General features: G+C 40.3%; 1 pseudogene; it reads left to right on the forward strand.

Moving 5' to 3' along the window:
* The first annotated feature begins 288 nt into the window (after window positions 1–288).
* The window catches only part of LOC129079125 (serine/threonine-protein phosphatase with EF-hands 1-like), a 67,252-nt pseudogene continuing 45,783 nt past the window's right edge, over window positions 289–21,757 (forward strand).

A 21,757-nucleotide genomic window follows, 5' to 3' on the forward strand; every position in this document is an offset into this window, starting at 1 on the left:
ACAGATACAGAATGGAGTTCCTGGACCCCGGACTTTGGGGACTGTGTGGCCTGGGAACATCCCTAGGTACCTTCCTGAGTGGTCCAGGGTGGGCCTGGAGCACAGCAAGCTCTGGTAAGAGGGGAAGGGAGGAGGCTCAGCCTGGCGGGTTGGGGAGACTCAGGCCACCAGACTCACAGAGACACGGGCCAGGCAAGCCCTGTGCCCCTCCACTGGGAAGAAGGCCACAGCAGCTGCTGACAGCCCGCTGCCCACAATTCCAGCTCCAACTGGCAACCCACATGCCCCATGGCAGCTACTGCCCACCCATGGCCCATGCAAGTGCAGGCTGCTCAGTTTGACCCCAGTGCAGCCATGGAGGGTCAGGCCCTGTGCCCCTCCCTGATTTCTTCAGGCCTGACCAGGAGCAGTACAGGTGCTGGGGACAAGGCCAGTAAGAAGGGGGTGGTGTGGGATGGAGAGATCTGGGCAGGCAAGTCCTGGGAGGTGGCCTGGCTCTGTGGCATGTACTGTACCCCTCCCCCATGCACAAAGCTGTGGGAAACAGCTGTGACGGTAGCTGGCCAGCAGTCTGCTTACTACTCCAGCTGTGGGGGCAGGGGTGGGTATCAAGAAAACTACCGTCTAAAAGTAAATAAAAATTCCATTTTCCTTTCCACTGGACAGTTATTGCCTATGGGCAGCAGGCAGTGGGATCCCATTAGTTAGGTTACATAAAGACAAAAGACCCACCTCCAGCCCCTAATTGGTCTGTCCCCATGCAAATGAGGAGTCCAAATACTTGCAGTTTGATTGGCTCAAAAAGGCACAATCTTTTTCTATTTTATTGGTCAGAACAGAGCTGCTCTGATTGGTTGGTGAAGAAGCTCATAGGTCTATAGCTGTGCAGCTCCAATTGGATAGGGAAAGCCTCAGTCCTATTGGCTGAAATAGAATTCCAGAAAATGCTTTATAAGGGGTGGTTCAGAAGGCCGGAACACAGCGCAGGCAGGCAGCTCAGTGCAGAGGGAGGTAGTTCCATGGAGACCTCTTCATGAAGTGCGGTTTGCGTGAGAGGCCCCTGTGTAGAAACGGCTGCTAGGCTCTGTTTTATTAATTTGAGCCCAGTTAGCCACCAGGAGCACTTCTTAGTAGGTATCTTCTTTCTCATGGTCCATATAATAAAGGACTATGAGCTTTTTAGAAAGCAAGGGACTATTTTATTCACTTTGAAACCTCAGACTCTAGCACAAGGCCAGGAACATGATGACAGTTCTATAAACGTATTGTTGCTCAACTTACTAGTTACAAATATATATAGTTATGATATCACATGGGATAGCCATGAAAAAAGTTTCTTTCCTTTGGAGAGCTGCCACATCCATTTATTGTTCATATTCCCAGGTGGGGCTTTTACTTTGAAAATGCGCCAAATTCATTGTTCACTTATACTTAGTGTCCATAACTATGTAAGGAGCAATAAATTAAATATGGTACATGTCAATAGTCAAGCTGCATAATTCAATTGAAAATACACTGAACTCTTATTTGACTTTGTAGGTATCTGAGTAACTTCATTAGATTCATAATTTAATGGATGATGAGAAAAGCACAGTGCACTGAGGCACAGAAAGCCTGTCTTGTCTCTCTTCTCAGGCCTGCGTTGACACAGAACCTTGGAGTTTTAGAGTTGTTACTTGCTCCTCCATGAAATATGCATATGAAATATCTCAGCCCCCAGAACGGGAGTATCCTCAAACTGGTTCCTATTGCCCACGAATATCTTTTGTGATTTAGGGTATTTTCAACTTATTTTACTTTATATCAGAAAAACAATGTTAAAGGAGCACATGGGATAGTTCGTTTTCCTTTGTTTCTTCAAATGATGTCTTGAAAATTACGTCATGACAGTAAGGCACTCAAAGTACATGGGCCACAAGTTCTTAAGGATGTATGCACTTCACTTTCATAGAGGTTATCCATATCCCACAGGCAGGGAAGCTGTGCTTATCCACCTATAGGGACAAACTGAATGTAGATCATGGGACTATGTCACCAAGAAATCAGTAACCTAGGCAAAGGGAAATGTCCCTGTTGGTTATTAAAATATTCATTACAGTAGAAAAGACTTGCCTTACAAGAACCACAGCAGAAAACACGAATTTATCTGAGGTGATATTTTTATATTTCTTTGCTGAAGAAGTTATTATTATAATGAAAATATTGCAATAATACAATTTGTAATCTTTGGTGAACAAAAATAATATGTCTACTCCCCCTATCATTCATTTCCTGTTTTCGTGAACTTGGAGTAAAATGATCAACTTAAGCTTCACTTCACTAATCTGATTCCAGTTAATGCCCCAAGGGGAGATACCAGCATGTCTCTCCCAATTACCTCCTAGGGAACAGGAGAGAAATATTTGGCCTATTAAAAACAATGGATGCAGTAACTTGTGTGCTGGCCTGGTGAAGACCCTGGGCTTCTGTTTACAACTGCCAGGTTCATTCAGCTCTTTGATTATGTTATATCAGTGTGTTCACAGCCAATCGAGCCAAAAGCAGGAGACAATTAAATCAACTAAAACAGAGTCGTTTTTATGGCCACACTTGCCTAATGTCCCCCGGTCTATTTTCTGCACATATAATTAACAGCGTTCTGTGCCAATAAATCAAACCTGATTTTGATGGTAAGAGCTTTGGCTATTGCCTTGGAGTGAGCGAGGCTTGCATTTGTTTTTCAGCTGATAACCTTGGTGGCCGTGTGACCTTCAACACATTATTTAATCTCTCTGAACCTCAATTTATCTATAAAAAAAGATATTACTTCATGAGAATATTGCTATAAGAATCTAATACTCAGCCTGTACTCAACCAACATTAGTTCATTAACAAACACTGCTCAAAACTATGTTAAAATAACTAAAACTTGGGTCATATGGGATTTAAATAATGGAAATGAAAATAGACAAAGATGGGTTCAGAACTGTCGGGTTTTAGTTACAAACAAATTCATTTATCACATAAGTTGAAATAGTAAATAATTTTAACAAATTGACTCCTATCATATATAAATATGCCCTTGTGAAGAAATACTGCCCTGATATGAGGTATCTAAAATAAACTCACAGAAGTAGAGAGTAAAATGGTGGTTGTCAGGGCTGAAGGAAGGGGGAAATGGACATGTTCAATGGGTATAAGGCTTCAGTAACACAAGATAAGTAAGCTCTGGAAACATGCTGTAAAACAAAGTGCCTATAGTTAAAAATACAGTGTCATACACTTAAAATTATTTTTTAACAGAGTGAATAGCATGTTAAGTGTTCTTGGCACACAGAAAAAAAGTTGGAGCAGCCTAAGGGAGGCATTCTTCACACCGTCTTGGAATGAGAAGTTAAAGCTTTTTTAACATACATAATCTGGAAGGCATGGGCTGTGGTACTTCACCTTCAACAAAACGTAAGAAATCTGAGAATGCACTGAGGTTAGCACTAATCATCCAGAACTGGTACTGAGGTTACAGCACTTAGAAGATCAGACAAGACTATGTGCTCACCATCTTCCAGTCCACTGAATATACCAGCAAACAAGGCCAACTGCAGCTATCCAACTTATTTTCCTTTGTGTTGGAAAACTACATACATACACGATTCAGAATTAGCAAAAACAGTGTTTGGTTACACCATCCAGGACAACCAGGACAGATAGGACTATGGGGGGCTGACAGAAATCCCATACTTCTATAGTGGCCTTTGGCTGCAATTTCTGTTCACATTTACTGATATTGATTTATGACTTATTTTACTTTATGTCAGGAAAACAATGTTAAAGGAGCAAATGGGATAGTTCGTTTTCCTTTCTTTGTCTCCTCAACTGATGTCTTAAAAACTATGTACTGAGGCCTTCAAGAAACAGACACTTCATGCTTATTATGTGATAGAAACACTACTGAAACCGAGAAAGTCCTGAACAAATGCCAAATTTTACTCACATAAAAACCTGTCATTCCAGAATGCAGATGGGTGCAACCACTATGGAAAACAGTGTGGAAGTTCCTCAAAAAATTAAAAATGGAACTGCCTTATAACCCAGCGATTCCATTTCTGGGACTTTATCTGAAGAAACCTGAAATACTAATTCAAAAGAATATATGCACGCCAATATTCGTTGCAGCACTATTTACAAGAGCAAAGATATGGAAGCAACCCAAGTGCCTATCAATAGATAAGTGGATAAAAAAGCCCATCAAAAGACAAGTGGATATACACAGTGGAATACTACTTGGCTGTAAAGAAAAAATGAAATCTTACCTTTTGCAATAGCATGAATGAACCTAGAGGGTATTATGCCAGTAAGTCAGACAAAGACAGCCAAATACCATATGATTTCACTTGTATGTGGAATCTAATGAACAAAATAAGGAAAAAAACCCCAGCCTCATAGATACAGGGAACAAACAGATTGACAGTTGTCAGAGGGGAGAGGGGTTGGGAGCTGGGTGAAAAAGGTGAAGGTACAAAAAGCAGTAAAAATTGGTAGTTACAGAACAGCCACTGAGATGTAGATTACAGCAGAAGGAATATAACCAATAATATCATGATAAATATGCATGGGGCCAAGTGGGTGTAAAGTATATAATTTTCTAACCACTTGGCTGCACATCTGAAAGTTAATACAGAGTAATACTGAATGTAAATTGTAGCTGAAAAAAATTTTTAATTTAAAAAATTGCCCCCCAAAGCAGTAACAGTATGTGGTGATTCACGTGGGAAACTAGACGATCTTTTTATCTTCTATGAAAATGGTCTCCCCTCATGGAAAACCCCTATGTTTTTAATGGTGATTTTGTAGGTCGAGGAAAATATTTCAGAGATCCTAATAATCCTGTTCGTGAGTTTTCCTGTCTATCCTAGTGGCCTGCACTTGAAAAAAACATGAAAATTTTTTTTATCCTCACTTGAGGACATTTTTTCATTGCTGTTTTGGAGGAAGGGAAAAGAGAAAAATCAATGTGAGAGAGAAACATAGATTGGTTGCTTCCCATATGAGCCTGGACCAGAGATCAAATCCACAACCTAGGTATGTGCCCTGACTGAGAATGAAACCCGCAACCTTCCGGTTACAGGATGACCCTCCAACCGAGTCACACCAGCCAAGGCTGATGATTCTTTGATAAATATGAGGTATGGCTTCACAAAAGAAGTTCTGCATAAATATAAGGTATGTGGGGAAAAAAATATTACAAATCTTGGAAGAAGTCTATGCCTGGCTCCCAACTGTTACAAACATTGACAATGAAGTCCTGGTCATACACCATGGGATATAAAAGTATAAAGATCTGAATTTACTCCACCATACAGAAAGCAGCAAAATGAAAACTGTGCTGATGCCACCAATTCCAATTGATGAAGACCAGGTTACTGATTTGAAGAGAAACAAAATAGGTACTCCTTGGGGAATCAGAACAATTTAATTGGATTATCTTTCTGAACACTTAACAAAGTATGAGTGGGCATAGATTATCAATAATCTGTGGAGTGACCCCAGAGGCAAAAGAGGCTGTTATACAAGTATATGTGTCAAGGAGGGAGCTGCTATTTTGGACCAGATTATTAGCCCCAAGATTCTTAATGAATACCAGTTGAAAATGCTCATTGCATCTCACAAATGAAAGCCTGAAGTATATGCAATCTGCCATGACAGGAAGGTTATTGCTACATTTTCTCCTTCTAATTATTATGAAGAAGGCAGCAATCAAGGAGCTTAAATCAGGCTGAGTTTTAGTATGACCTTTCAATTTTTCCTGTGCTATGTTAACTAAGGCAATGTGTTTAAGGCCTCTTATCAAAGGGTGAACACTATTAAAAGTAGTGCCATCAGGACATTAAAAGAATGATTTCATGAAAAACTGACCTCATTCATGCTTTCCTACTTCAAGACCGTAATAAATCAGGAAAACTCTCTATGGGCGCATGGGCTTTTTCCATGGAGAATATTTGGGGGCTGAACTTACCATAGAGATTCCTGAGTTCGTATCTGGTCACCACAAAGGTGGTAATAGTGACTACATGTCCTGCTTCTATCATGTCCACATTCGAAAGTCTATGAAAGCGGTTCAGTCGGCTCTAATTGAAACTCTGTACAGATACTGATCTTACCTGCAAATTATCTTTAATATCATTGACTCTGATGACTCAGATCTGATCCCCATGGAAGAATTTCATTCCCTGTGGAAACTTTTCAAGTTATTACCATGTTCATACTGATGATTCCCAAGCAGATGAACTCGCTGAAAGAACAGACTTAAAACAGAGATGGAAGTATCAGCTTTCATAAGCTTTTTAATTTAAAAAAAGTTTGTACTATTTTTATTTTAGTCTCCACTTACTTTGTTTTTCTAATTTTTATTTTTTAATTACTGTTTACTTTCAATATTATTTTGTGTTGGTTGCAGGTATATAGCATAGCAGTTAATCATATACTTTATATAGTGCCCCCCCCGATATCTCCAGTATGTAACTGCCACCATACACAGTTACCGCAATATTCCTGGCTATATCCCCTGTGCTGTACTTTATACCCCAGTGACTACTCTGTAACAAATTTGTACTTCTTAATCCCTACACCTTTCTCCCAGTGCCCCACTCCCCTCACCTCTGGCAAACACCAGTCTTCTCTCTGTGTCTATGAGTCTGTTTCAATTTTGTTTGTTCATTTCTTTTGTTCTTTAGACTCTACATGCAAGTGAAATCATATGGTATTTGTCTTTGTCTGACCAACTTATTTCACTCAGCATAATACCCTCCAAGTCCATCCATGCTGTTGCAAATAGTAAGATTTCATTCTTTTTATGGCTGAGGGATATTCCATTGTACATATGCATCACTACTTTTTTATCCACTGGCCTACTGAGGGCCACTTGGGTTGCTTCTGTATCTTTACTATTATAAATCATACTGCAATGAACATAAGAATATATTCTTTGAACTTGGTGTTTTGTGTTTCTTCAAATAAAGCCCCAGAAGTGGAATCACTGGGTCATAAGGTAGTTCCATTTTTAATTTTTTGAAGAAACTCCATATAATTTTCCATAGTGGCTGCACCAAAATTCATTCCCACCAACAGGGTATGAGGGTTTCCTTCCTTTGACATACTTGTCATTTGTGGATCTGCTGATGATAACCATTCTGACAGGGGTGAGGTAATGTCTCATAGTGGCTTTAATTTGCATTTCTCTTACGATTAGTGATGTTGAGCATCTTTGCATTTATCTAATGGCCATCTCTATGTCCTCTTTGGAGATGTGTCTATTTAGGTCCTCTGTTCATTTTTTAATTGGATTGTTTGGGGGTTTTTTGGTGTTAAGTAGTATGAATTCTTTACAAATTTTGGATATTAACCCCTTATCAAATGTATCATTGGCAAATATGTTCACCCATTAAATAGTCTGTCTTTTCATTTTGTTAATGGTTTCCTTTGCTGTGCAAAAACTTATTAAGTTTGATATAGTCCCATTTATTATTTTCTTTTGTTTCCCTTGTCTAAGGTATCAGAAAAAATATTGCTAACAAAATATCAGATTTTACTAATGCTTTCTTCTAGGATTTTTATGGTTTTGAGTCTTACATTTAAGTCTTTAATCCATTGTGAGTTTATTCTTGCATATGGTGTAATTAGGTGGTCTAGTTTCATTCTTTTTGCATGTATCTGTCCTATTGTCTAGCACCATTTACTGAATAGACTGTCTTTACCCCATTGGATAGTCTTCCCTCCTTTATCAAATATTAATTGACCATATAAGTGTGGATTTATTTGGGCTGATTTATTTGGGCTTTCTATTCTGTTCCATTGACCAATACGTCTGCTTTTATGTCAGTACCATGCTGTTTTGACTGCTATAGGCTTGTGGTTTGCTATCGGGTAGTGTGATGCCTGCAGCTTTGTTCTTCTTAGTATTGGTTAGGCTTTTCAGGGTATTTGGTGGTTCCGTGTAAATTTGGGGTTATTCTTTCTAGTTCTGTGAAACACAGCATTAGTATTTTGATAGGAACCCCATTGAATCTATAGAATGCTTTGGATAGTATGAACACTTTAATGATGTTAATTCTATCAATTAATCAATATATGTTTCCATTTATTTGTATTTCCTCTGATTTCTTTTTTCAAGATCTTATCATTTTCCAAGTACAGGTCTCTACCTCCTTGGTTAAATTTATTCCTAGGTACTTTTTATGCAATTGTAAATGGGATTGTTTTCTTAGTTTTCCTTTCATTATTAGTGTATAAAAATGCAACTGATTTCTGAGTATTAATTTTGTATCCTGCTACTCTACTGAATTCATTTATCAGTTCTAGTTTTTTGGTGGAGTCTTCAGGGTTCTCTATATACAGTATCGTATCATCTACAAACAATGACAGTTTTACTTCTTCCTTTCCAACTTGGATGCCTTTTATTTCCCCTTTTAGTCTGATTGCTGTGACTAGGACCTCCAGCACTACGTTGAGTGAGAGCAGTGAGAGTAGACACCCTCTCTTGTTCCTGATCTTAAGGGAAATGCTTTCAGTTTTTCCCTATTGAGTATGATGTTGGCTGTGGGTTTGTCATATGTGGCCTTTATTATATTGAGATATGTTTTCTATATTCCCACTTTGCTAAGAATTTTTATCATCATAAATGGGTGCTGCATCTTGTCAAATGCTTTTTCATCTATTGATACGATCATGTGGTTTTTATCCTTCATTTTGTTTATGTGCAGTATCACATTAACTGATTGGCAGATATTGTACCAACCTTCCATCCCAGGAATAAATCCTACTTAATCATGGTGTCTGTTCTTTTCAATGTACTGCTGTGTTCATTTTGCTAATACTGTACTAAGGATTTTTGGATCTATGTTCATCAGGGATAATGGCCTATACATTTCTTTGCAGTGTTTTGTTTGGTTTTGGAATTAGTATAATGCTGGCCTTATAAAACAAACCTGGGAATTCTCCATCCTCTGGAAGTTTCTGGAATAGTTTGAGAACAGTATTAGTTCTTCTTCGAATGTTTGGTAAAATTCAACTGTGAAGCATCGGTCCAGGACTTTTGTTTGCTGGGGGTTTTGAATATTGCTTAGATTTCATTAAGTTGTAATCAGTCTGTTCACATTATCTGATTCTTCTTTATATAGTTTTAGAAAACTATGTTTCTAAGAATTTATCCATTTCTTCCAGATTGTCCATTTTGTTAGCATATAGTTGTTTGTTAAAATTTTTTTATACTTCTTTGTATTTCTGTAGTGTCAGTTGTTACTTCTACTCTTCCGTTTCTGATTCTATTCATATAGGACCATTTTTTTCTTGATGAGCCTCATTAAAGGTTTATCAATCTGGTTTATTTTTTCAAAGAATCAACTCTTGGTTTCATTGGAGTGGGGGGGGGTCTCCATTTCGTTTATTTTTACTCTGATCTTTATTATTTCCATTGTTCTACTCACTATGGGCTTTGGGGGTTTTTTTGTTTTGTTTTGTTTTTGCAGTTTCTTTAGGTGTGTAAGGATTTTTAGATTATTTGGCATACAAATGAACTGGTTTCTTTATTATCTAGTCTAGGTTAAACTGACAATAATCAAAGGGGTATCTATATCTAAATGGCTTATATCTTCTCATAGGAGAGAAACCAGGTTCACAGAGGTTTGTTGATGGGAATGAAAGCAGAGAGTTTCAAGAAATTTCTGCAAACTTAGCATATTCATATTCATTCCACAACAATACAAGGGAAGAGGAGAATTTTTTTCTGCTTTCCAGATAAGGAAAAAGGCTTCAAGTGGTCACCTGACTTTCCAACCCAGCCAAAATGTCTGGTAGTAGAAGGCAATTTCACCAGAACTGAAAATGCAGGGTCAAGGGAATCAGACTCGCACAAGGACTGAAAGCTCTGAGCAGTAAGCAACTGCCCTGCAGCGTTATGGTTTCCCATGACCACAGCCATGGTCATGAGTTGGGGTGGGATTTTGCCTCCTGAATGCGCCCATAGCTTGGGATGGGAATTGCAGAAGGGAAGATGTGGCCTCAAGGGATTTAGGCAGTCTGGCACTCCAAACAATCACCTAACTTTGCCCTTTTATCTTTCAAATCAAGAAAACCAGAAAGGTGCACGGCAGTAGTTCTCAACAATGGCTATTCACTGGAATCACCAGATCAGCTCCTAATAAGCACTGACACCAGGGCCCACCGTGGCTCGCTGCAGCAGAGTCTGCGGGAAAGCAGCCAGGAGTGAGAGCCACTCAGGTAAAGCCACCCCTTTCAGTGAGGGACCACAAACTTGCATGTGTCTGCATCAAATAAAGGGGCTCCCACCTCTGCTATGACTTTTCTTGTGACTGTCATTCCAGGGAGTAAAAGGTCAGAGAGGGAATGACTAGAAAGCAGAAGAGCATACAGATGGTTCATAAAATGGGCATCAAAATGAAAAGTAAAGCAATGCAGGCAGCCCCGAGAACACCACTTCAGCTAAGATTAAACCAGTGGTTCAAGTCCAAAATGGATACTGGATAAATCCTTCACGGGTTTTTTTTCCACTCAGTTCTTTCTGTTGTTTCTGACTATTTTCTCTCTAGACGTGATCTCTGTGGCTGTGCCAAACACGCTTACTCTGACTGAGTCACGGCTAGTAAGACACTTTCCATGATTGCCCAGCCTCAGTGGAATTGCAGAAGGATGTCCAATCCATTCAGAGGTGGCAAACCCATAAAATGTTGGAATATATTATCAGAAGGCTGCTGTAACATTACAATTAATAATACACTGTCTCCCTGCAAAGGGGCTAGAAGGACCGAAGTCCTAAATAGCCCAGGATATTAATGAACTTGATTTCAGTTGGGTGCCAGTGCTGATTGGCCTTGGCAATTTTTTTCACTTCTCAAAATAAGCATAGAGCCTAGTTCACTTGAAATGTGAAACACAGGTAATTGGTCCTAGTCTGAGCTTGGTGCTCTCCTTGAGAAGGTGAGAAAGTGAACTAGCTATGTTAGGCCCTCTGTGACCTGCCTCCTCAAAAAGAGCAGCTGCTATGGGAAGCTCTGGTCAAACTTAAGACAGTTACGTGGCAGTATCTACCATTGTGATATTACCAGGTGAGGCACCTGTTAGGAGTCTAATTATGTCTCCCAAAATGATGCAGAAGTCCTAACCCCCAGTACCTGTGGATGTGACCTTATTTGGAAATCAGGTCTTTGCAAATAACCAAGTTGAGATGTCAGTGAGCCCTATTCCAATATGACTGGTGTCCTTATAAAAAGTGGAGGTTTGGACACAACGACAGACATTTGCAGAAGGAAGAGATGTAAAGACACAGGGAGAACACCATTTATGAATTAAGAACTGCCTGAGGCTACTGAAAGCCAGGAGAGCAGAACAGAGCAGATTCTCCCTCACAGCCCTCAGAAGAAAGCAACCCTGCTGGCACCTTCGTTTCTGACTTCTAGCCTCCAAAATTATGAGATAATAGATGTCTAGCATTTAGGCCACCAAGCTCGTTGTACTTCATTACAGCAGCCCCAGGAAACGAATACAGCATCAAAAGAAAGTACTGATTTAAAACCTGGTGGGCCATTCAAAACCAGGCCAGTGATCCAGGGACCTAAGTAAAAAGAGGCATTCAAGGTGGTATGTCAAAAAAGGCAGGCACCAGACAAAGACAATTAGAGAAAGTTAAATTCAGGGGTGGAGGCGACAGGACCAGGAGCAATCTCAAAAAAATCAAACAGCAGATTAGGTTCACTTCAGGAATGTGGATTTAGCACCCACTATGGGCCATGCACTGTTCTAGGTGCTCATCATACAAAAGTGAGTGTGGAGTTCCCACCAGGCGTTCGGTGATACGGTGCACCGAGGTGGCAGTAAGCAGAGTGTTTCGATATCAAAGGGGTAGAGGAGGCTCATGTACAACCTGGGGTTTGGAGAAGACTCCCTGGAGAACGGGATATCTAAGTTCAATCTGGAAGGATGAGAATTGGCAGGGTGGAGCAAAATATATCTATTTTCATAAAGAATCCAGAGGTCTCTTGGTACTGTGTTGAGATTGCCTAATAGGATGCGATTTAAAAAACAAAAAAAGGAAAGAGACACAGCCTTCACACCTGAACATAAAGCACCGTAAGTCCGGCACCTCTACGGCTGGAGAGCACCTCCTGAAATAAGCAGTGAGGGCAGCAGCCACCTCACAGAGCAGAGGGAACCATGCCAGCGAGAGGAGCTGGCCCTGCCTGTGAGGACGTGAGGCCAGAAGGGGAAGAAAATTGCATGTGCCACGTGGAAACCAGTTCTATTTGTTCATGGTACCTGTGAGGCACCCCGAACCACGGCCACCTTGGAGAACTACCAGAAAAACCTAAGAGAACTTTGCAGGAGTACATGTCAGCAAGTGGGAGGGAGCCAGAGAAACCATATATATATGGATGTCATAGAGATACTGCTAAAAAATGAAGAAAGAATAAATAAGAATATTTCAAAGCAACTGAGATATACCACCCTCACGCTGTCTATCAACATTTAGTCCAATCTGTATTTGTGTTTATTTTTTCATGTTGTATTAATTTGTCATCATTATCACTTACCAATATTCATTTCTTGAAAGCAACCTATTTTGGGAATGATGGCTCCATACCACAAATGAGGCTGCCTGAACGACTGGCGAAGGACAATCTAATGGGGATCATTGCAGCTGCAGAAGTGAGCCCAGACAGGCCCCGCATGGACCTCCTTGGCGCTGCAGCGCTCTGCTAATTGGGGCTAATGGAGGAGTGGGAAGTATTCTCCTTCTGTTTTCCTAATGATGTTGACGTCTCCATGAGGTTAATGAAACCATTAACACGGGCCAACTGTGAATGGCTTCCTGTATAATATAAAACCATCTAATCTCAGTCTTATACAAACACTAGTGATTACTATTGTGGTGGTGGTCTTATATTTGGATTTGTTACTGGGCAAAACATTGGGGTCTTTTTCTTGTTAGGGCCAGAACTTGAGACCACCAAGGACTTGATCTGATTCAGAGATTCCTAGACTGCTAGGTGGACAACAGCTGGGGGTGTTTAAGGATATAGCCCTGGTTTGGTTTCATCCTTTATGGTCTCTACTGCCCCCTGCTGGCCCACAGAGGGAGGTGCCGATCTCCAGCAACCCCTTGGGAGACAGAAAGCACCGAAAAATCAGACAAAATATGAACTGTTATTTACTATCACTATGGGCTTTCTAACTTAACACTTACAACATTCCCATGGGATTGGTCTTGTTACTGCCATTTTACAGGTAAAGAAACCTGGGCTTGAGTAGTAAACCAAATCACCTAAAGACATAGGGCTCTGAGAGGCAGATCCAGGGCAAGCTATAAATGTAACTCACAACTGTTGTTACATTCCCACTGTAAGATATGGGATAGTGAAAGGTACATGAATTTTACAAAAAGATTAATTTGGGTTTTGATTTCAATTCTCCAACTTAATACATTAAAGATTTAAAAAAGTTATTAAATATATTTAAATGTATTGAGTTCAGTTTCTTCATCTGTAGAATGTGAATCAGCATACTTACCTTAGAGGACTGCTGTGAGGGTCAATGGTAAAGTAGGCAAAGCACAGGACCTGGAATACAGTGGCTGCCCGATAGATGGCAGGTGCTATCTGGGGCCAGAGACAGAAGGTTGACAAGGATCAGCTCTCCTGTGGCTCAGTAGTTGCTTCATTCAAGTTCCTAGGAGTTTGTAACTTAAGTCTCTGGCTCAAAAAAAATAAAATACTAGAATGTTCGAATAACAGTGCCAACACATGTGAATATCTCCTTAACACTTATAAACTACTTTTGTGTATATCTTATTTGATCTTCACAAATAGGTACCAATAAATGCATAAAAATGCCAAAAATAACTGAGGAAACTCAAAATAAGCCCAGCACCATATTACACACATAAAATATATAGTTCAATTTCATCCTCAACCTATAGGTTGGTATTATTATCTTCCCTATTGTCCAAGTGAAGAAACTGAGGCTTAGAAAGTTTAAGTAACTGCCAGAATCACACCGTACTAAGTAACAGAGAAAAGGCTTTCACACTGGCCCGTCTGACCCCACAGCTCATTTCTCCCAACCACTGGCTATAATGCCTTTTTTCTGAAGTGGGCAAAGCAAGTATTATATTTCCACAATATACATGAGAAATTCTGACCCATATAAGGGTAAGCAACTTGCTCAAGGACTCGGTTGTATTTGGAAAAATTAGGCCTCAATGATGACCGGTGGTGTCTGCAACCAGGATTAAGTTTCTTGTCTCTGAAGATCATAATGAGGTTAAGATCATCACTTTCCAGGTAAAATACAGATAACACTTATGAATCAAATAAATTACATGCTTTAGTTGCCTGTTTTTTTCAAAACTTTGACTCTATAACTCCATATTTAATGTAGAAGGACTCAGTCTTTAGACCAGAATAATTGTTTATCAAGGTAAATATAAAGCAACATTGGAATGACAAGATTCCATGAGTGCTGGGAATCTTGTGACAGCGGGAGAAGGGCTTTGTGAAACCAGTCATTGTCCAAAAGCATTAATGTCCAGAGACAGATTAATAATAAGGGAAAAATAATTATTCATTCCAACTGGAATGAAGTCTAGAAAAAATATTATCTCTTTGCGTATCTGGCCTAATTTATAGCACTTTCACTATAAATTAAAATGTATGATAAATCACAAATAAATTCACTGGACATCTGCAGCAGAAATTAAATTTATCAAAGAAAAACTGCACATTTGGGGAATTTTACAAACATGGCAACTACTACGAGAGATGTCTTTTCTTTGGATTCATTTCTTATTTAAAATCTTTTAAAGAACAAATGTGATGCCTCCCACTCATTAGCTCTTTTTGAATAGTATGTATTTTCTAAGAACTAGACTGTGAAGAGAGGTATCTCCAGCAGTTAAGTCCAGAAAATGTCATTGTCATAGTGTCAGATACATAAGGACACTGCAACACAGGGAACAGAATAAATAACCATAATGTCTAATTACAAATTAATTAAGTTGTGGATACAAATCTGAAACTTGAGGCCATGGCATAAAACAAATCTCAGTTTAGTCATAATTATGATTATCATAAAATCTGAATGGAAAGGAAACCTTTACAAATACAAACTTTCTCATCTTTAAAGATGGCTTAGGTTTCTTCTATATATAAAGATCTTCTTTGTATTTAAAATAAACAGTGAAGAATGTAAATAATATACAAATACACAAAAAGCATCATTGTGTTTCCTAAAAGTTGTATATAAAGGGAAACTTTTTTAATTACTGCAGATCATGCTATTTAAAATACACCTATAGCATGTCCCTTTCAATTTATAAAATGAAAAATAAGGTACTGTTCCTCAGATCCTATTGTTTTATTTTTAAGTGTACTTTCTTTTAATGTCAATATTTATATTTTTCTTCAAACAAGACTTTCAAGGCCTGAAAGTATGTCAGCTGAGGAAAGTCTGCCATGAACGCAGACTTCCCTGTTTTTCAAGGAGAATCGCCCTTCCTGTGACCGCGGCAGGAACGAACACGCGCCTGGCCATTCAGCAACACTCGGCCAGGACGCTGCCTGCATCTCATAAACCACTGAGGGCCACCACAACACAAGGACAACTCAGAAAGATGGCAAGTGTCCAGAGCTAAGAAGGAAACCTCCCATCTATTAGAAGGCATTTTTAATATAAGGGGTGGAAGTCATCATGACAACAGTGAACATATCAAATTCCCAGCCTTTCCTCTCCAAACCTGTGCCATCTCCTGACCAATTAAAGAGGCATAATTTTATCCTACACACCACTCTCTTCATACCTTATTATTTCTGCTCTTTCCCATTCCTGGTGATGGTATAATGTGTGTAAGACTCTCCTCTATCTCCAAAAGTGAGTCTCTCAGCAGAGAGGCAAACATAGCTATTATTTTAGTTGTCTCTTGAGGGATAGAGAAACAGGGAGTTAGAAGAGCTCCCATTAGAAGAGCCAAAGCAGACCCAGGTGTTCTTCATACCGTAGGTTGGACATGACACCTTAGCAGCCAAACAGGCCCAGACTGTCCATGTGTCAGAACAAAGCCTTATTTTTCCCCTAGCAAGAAAGTTTTCAGAACTCAGCCAACACAGTAGCTGTCTATCAGGCCGGAGAAAATGCCCAGCCTCAATCTTTGCCATGGGTGAAGATAACTCTGACATATTAGTGTATACTTTTATCTGGGTGAATAAACTCCTTCCTTTTAGGAAAACAGACTGGAGGGAGATGATTTTATTTTCAGAAGTCCTGAAGGGGTAAAACCAACCCAAGCAGCCTAGAGAGGGAAATCAATAAATCACACACCAGAGCTTAGGATTTCACTGTATACTAACTGTGAGCTGGGAGAGAAGTGTGGCAGAGATTCATTTGCCCCCTACATGGTCTCAGATAGAATATCACTGGAGCTGAGACTGCATTCCATACCAGGACACTCCAGGCAGACCTGAGAAGACTGTCTTCTGCCTCCACAAACAGAAATCTAACTCAGGAAGCCAGAGACATCTCTTTATAGTGCCTTTCTGATGTGTGGTTTATAAAAAGGAGTTGGTGCTTTTTTCCCCCAATGGTGTAACATTATACAAATGTTAACGAGAATTATTATTTTCTGGAATAAATGCAGTCAAACTTAGAAGGAAAATGTGCCAGAGCTTTATGAAGACTGGATCCATATTCAGAAGATCTGGGCTCTAACATGCCCTCTATCACCAAGTTCCCAGGGCTCTCTCTGGCTCTCAGTTTCCTCATCTGTAAAATACAGTGACTGCAAGGGTTGTGAATTGACAGCTCCTGGGCTGATTGCTCCATATCCTCAAAAATTTGAATTTAATCATCTTCAGGTTGGGCATATGCATCATTTTTTTTGGTCTTACACCTGGTCCTCCTTCACACATTTATGATACCAACCTAGCATTTGCGCTTGAAATTCAAGAATCTCAAAGAGACTTTCCCAGTCTTTAAAAAAAAAAAAAAGTGTTTAGACCCAGTCAGCCACAGCTAATGTCTCCTTATTGCTTCTCTAGTTGGATATCTCAGCTTGAGCTGCAGTTTGAAAATGAAAAAAAAAGATACCAGCAGCCAAGTGGGAGGACGGAAAAGCATACGTTAAGTGCGGCACTGTGAAGCATCACACCATGTTCTAGAAGTGCAAGCAGTTGGGCGTGACTAGACAGAAGGGTATAAGGAGACAGGTAAGGAGAATAGAAAAATTGAAGTGAGATGCACAGCAAAAAGCAAATCTTGGAAGGATCTGTGAGCTAAACTGAAGACCTTGAACTTTGGCCTGAAAATTGAAGGGAGAAAGGCAAAAAGGGGATGGAGGTCATTGAAGGTTTTAACCTGTTGGATATCCATTTTCAGCCTCTCTACTCTAAAGGTTACATGGAAGACTGACAAGGACTTTCACCATCAGTAAAAATGAGTTGGTGTAGACCAAGAGCTCACAATGCTGGTTGCAGATTCGAATGACCTGAGCAGCTTATAGAAGTGCCATGCCAAAAAATTTCTAGACTCATGCCAAGAAATTTTTATTGAATTATACAGGTAATTTTTTTTAAGCATGCAAACCTTAAGGACTGAAATTCTATCAACTACATCAAAGGAGGTTCCTACTATTCCAAGCGAAGCATGGTAAAAAAAAAAAAAAAACCGTTTCCTTTGCATCTCCAGACCCCAAATCTGGAACAAGGCCTGGAGAGTACTTCCAAACAGTTTATATCACTCTTCTTTAAATTGGTTCTATTCTTGGGTGTATTGAGCATGACCCTAAAAAAACACAGAATGATTTCAAACTTCTACTTCAGAATTTCATGCTATCGAATCATTTAGATGTGAAACACCAGTACCTCCCAAATAAATGGAAAACCAGCATGAAATGATGTGATAAACTTCCAGGGGTGTCCAACCTTTTGGCGTCTCTGGGCCACACTGGAAGAAGAGTTGTCTTGGGCCACACATTAAATACATTGTAACACATATTCACACACACAAAAAAAATCTCATGTTTTAAGTAAATTTACAGTTTTGTGTTGGGCCACATTCAAAGCCATCCTGGGCTGCATGCCGCTCATGGGCTGCGGGCTGGACACCCCTAAGAATTGTTTTTAATCAATCAGTTAATGAGCATATATTTAAAAAAAAAAATAGTCTGTAATATTTTCCAAAATCCCAGCATGGTAAGTGAGCAGGCTCCCTATTCATTTTCTGCCTTTCTCTTCCCCTGGTCTGAACCTGAGGAGCTTGTTTGTGTACTTGTTTTTAAAAACTATTAATCATTGAACATCTCCTATGAGCCAGGCATTGTGCCAATGACTTTAAAAATAAGTTAGTATTCTTCATCATTTATTAACAGGAAACTAAAGAGGGGAAAAATAACCCGCTGGAGGCCACAGAGCTAGTAAGAAACAGTGCCAGAATTTGAATCCAAGCTCCTGCCTCCTAAATCCACACACTTCACGGTCACCGGACACTGTGCTGTCATTCCTCCCCACTCTCCAGTTATAGCTTGTCTCCCACCCGCAAGCCCACACCAACACCTTCCCCCTGACTGTGGAGCAGGATCCCACTTTGAAATCACAGACGGTAGGTGAAGAGGTGACGTAAGAGCTGACACACCCACATAGACACCCCCAACCTCAGGTCACCTGACCCTCACTCTGGGGCGACCAAGCGATTGCTATCAGCAGGGTGCCCTCTGCTGTTTAAGATGATTAAATGTGGGTTAAGAACTGAGGGCCTGGAAGATTGAGGGCCACCTTATGCTGAAGAGACCTGACCTTGAGATGGATTTGTACCTTACAAACTCTTATAAACAAACTGTACCTCCCGACCGCAAAGAATACACTCCCACTCTACCAGATTCACCCACCCCCACCACCCTGCCCCCAAAAAAAAAATTTGTCCAAATTCAAGCCACAGGCCACAGATCATTACAGTGGCCCTGAAATTAGTCTCCACCCCACCTGTCAGATACTGTTATTTTCCTGTGTTCGTAATGTTCACATCAACCCGACGCGTTTACCTTTACGGCTATTGTCTTCTTTCAAAAGTATGACTGCGAGGAGGACAATTGTCTCCCATCTCAGGCATTATAATGATGCAGAACTCGCTACAAGAAGCACACAGCCCTGGATGCGTTCTTTCTTTACCCAGAAATTATAAAACATTTAGGGGCCCCTGGGGCAAGTTCATCATAAAATATTCAGCAACATCTGTGCCCTATTAGTTCCTAACAGACTAGACCCAGAAAACATGGCGCCGGTTCCGCAGACCGTGCTGCATCACGTGGCCGTTAGCAGGGGCTGGAAGGCACTAGTTGCGCCCCTTCGCTTCCACCACCCTTTCTCCCCAGCACCTCATAGTCATGGGGCTCCCAGGGCAAGTTTACAAACAGGTTTGTGCTCTGCGGCTCCCTGGCAAAGCAATTTCTAACAAAGGCTGCCTGGCCCCGTGGGCTTACCGTTGCGCCCCTCTCCTTGGAAACGTATGCACGTGAGTCGCAGGGAAGCCAGGTCACAGCCTAGAGACCACCTTGCCCGGAAGTCAGAGCGCCCCTCCAGCCCTGCCCTTTGCGCAGGCGCAGATGCAGGCAAGTGCTCGGGCGCACAAGGAAGCTTCGGGCTGCCGCGCCCCAGAAACTGGCAGAACCACGTGGAAAAGAAAACAAGGCTAGAGGTGAAAACACACGACTTTTGTCAGGCAGTCAGCCAATACCTGCAAAATCAACACCTCTGTGCCAGGCGCAGTGCTAGGCTCTGGCTTCCAGTTCTGCCTTTGCCACCTTGTCACCCTAATACTTCTGTGATCTTAAGTGTAGGTTTCAGGATGGGGGGCGGGGGGGCAAAGGCAGTCACCTAGAGAGCTATCGTAAATACAGACTCTCCCTGACACGGAAGCCTGCTCAACAACGGCCTTCTCCACCGCACTTTTGCCCTCCCCATCCCCAGCTGTACATTTTGGAAAAAGTTCCTCGCTGTATATAGCCCGTCCCCTTCAAGAACTACTAGATTAGATCCTTTAGAAGCAGAGTGACCTTTAGAAGCAGTGTGCCAGGACAATTTACCCCTGGCTACTTTTATTAATAACATCCTCTTATACTCTCAAAAGTGTCCCACTTTGGGAATGTAAATGATATGTAAAATATAATGTAAATTACAAAGCCCTGCATAAGGTCCCTTCCCGATTCGATGCGACTTTTAACATACCCTCGCCAAAAATTTCAGGGCTTCTAGAAATGTCCCTACAAAACTTCCCACGTATTTCGAGATATTCAGTTGGGATATCTCTCCTAAGTGTCTCAGCCTCCACACCGAGGCGTCCGTATTTCCTCCTCTCCTGTTTTGATTCCACCTCCCTCCGGGTCTCCAATGGGAAGCTATGCGAAGACGCTTCACCACTGACGCTGCCCAGCAGCAACTGAACTACCCCCAATTCTGAACAATGAAGGGGGAGAATCCCGCACGCCTGCTGGTGCCACACTCAGGCACAAGGCCTGGGAAGCAACGTGAACTCAGGCTGCCAATGACACCCAGAGGTCTTTCTTGCAGTACACCTATTATTACAGCTCAGCGCTCCTGTTAGACCACAAAATTAGGGCCTATCAACCAACCTAAGTACTGGTGTGTTTCATTTTATGTTTTCCATGTTGAGCCAACATTTTAAAATTAGATTTCTCAGAAAATCAATGATGTGCTAAAGAACCACTTGTGAAAGCCAAACAAACGTTCAATTTTCAAGAATTTTGTGAGCTATTATTAAAACTTAAATTATACGAACATAGACCTAAATAGATTCTATTAAAAACAAATAGAATACTTACATTGTGGTGATGATTGAACAGTTCAGAAAACATACTAAAATTCATTGAACTATATACTTAAAATGTTTGAAGGGTGAATTTTATGGTATGTAAATTATATTTCAATAAAGCTGTTAATAAAAATTTTAAAGGTAATAAATATTTAAAAGTCATCATAATTATTATAATTTACTATAATTGAGATTATACTTGGGGTTATTTACATCTACTGTTTCTGTACAGTGGAAATTCCATCTAATAAAAAGCTACTGCACATCTCCTTCCAACTGCACATCCTGTAAAATCTCTTCAAGTCTTGAAATAAGCCATGGTATAAGATTATTAACACCATGGAAATAGGCTAATGTCCCGAATCAGGGCTTGGTTCATCATTTGTTGATTTTCCAGACTTCAGGTGATGGAGAAAATGTTAATAATGCAGATTAAACTTACAAGTGTGTTGTGCCTGTTGTCCTCACATTGTGAATAGCTCCAAGAATTGAGTGGGGTTTTTTTTTCAGCATTTGAAAGCTACTATCCAATTCAGAAGTCATTCACGTCATGATGAACGCATGTACTTATGAGTGTTGGTTGATATTTTCATTTACCATAACAAGTAATGTGAGAGTGAAACAAAGACTTATGTCAGAATTACACTCATAATCAAGCTTTCATTCACAGCCTGAATTTGTGACCCTATTATTGGTGATAGAATTATAACAACTGAAAGTGAATTTGGTAAGAAATAATGGTCATACATAGTATGTTAAACTTTATGAGTATTTGCAAATTGTCTACTACTACTTATACTTTACATAAGTAAAATTTATAATATATTTTATGTACATATATATATGCATATGCACACACACGTTTTTCGTTGTTACCAGCGTGCCATTGTCTAGTATC

Source organism: Pteronotus mesoamericanus, unplaced genomic scaffold, assembly GCF_021234165.1.
Source record: "Pteronotus mesoamericanus isolate MK-2021 breed Mesoamerican mustached bat unplaced genomic scaffold, CSHL_Meso_final contig_78, whole genome shotgun sequence".
Classification (NCBI taxonomy): domain Eukaryota; kingdom Metazoa; phylum Chordata; class Mammalia; order Chiroptera; family Mormoopidae; genus Pteronotus; species Pteronotus mesoamericanus.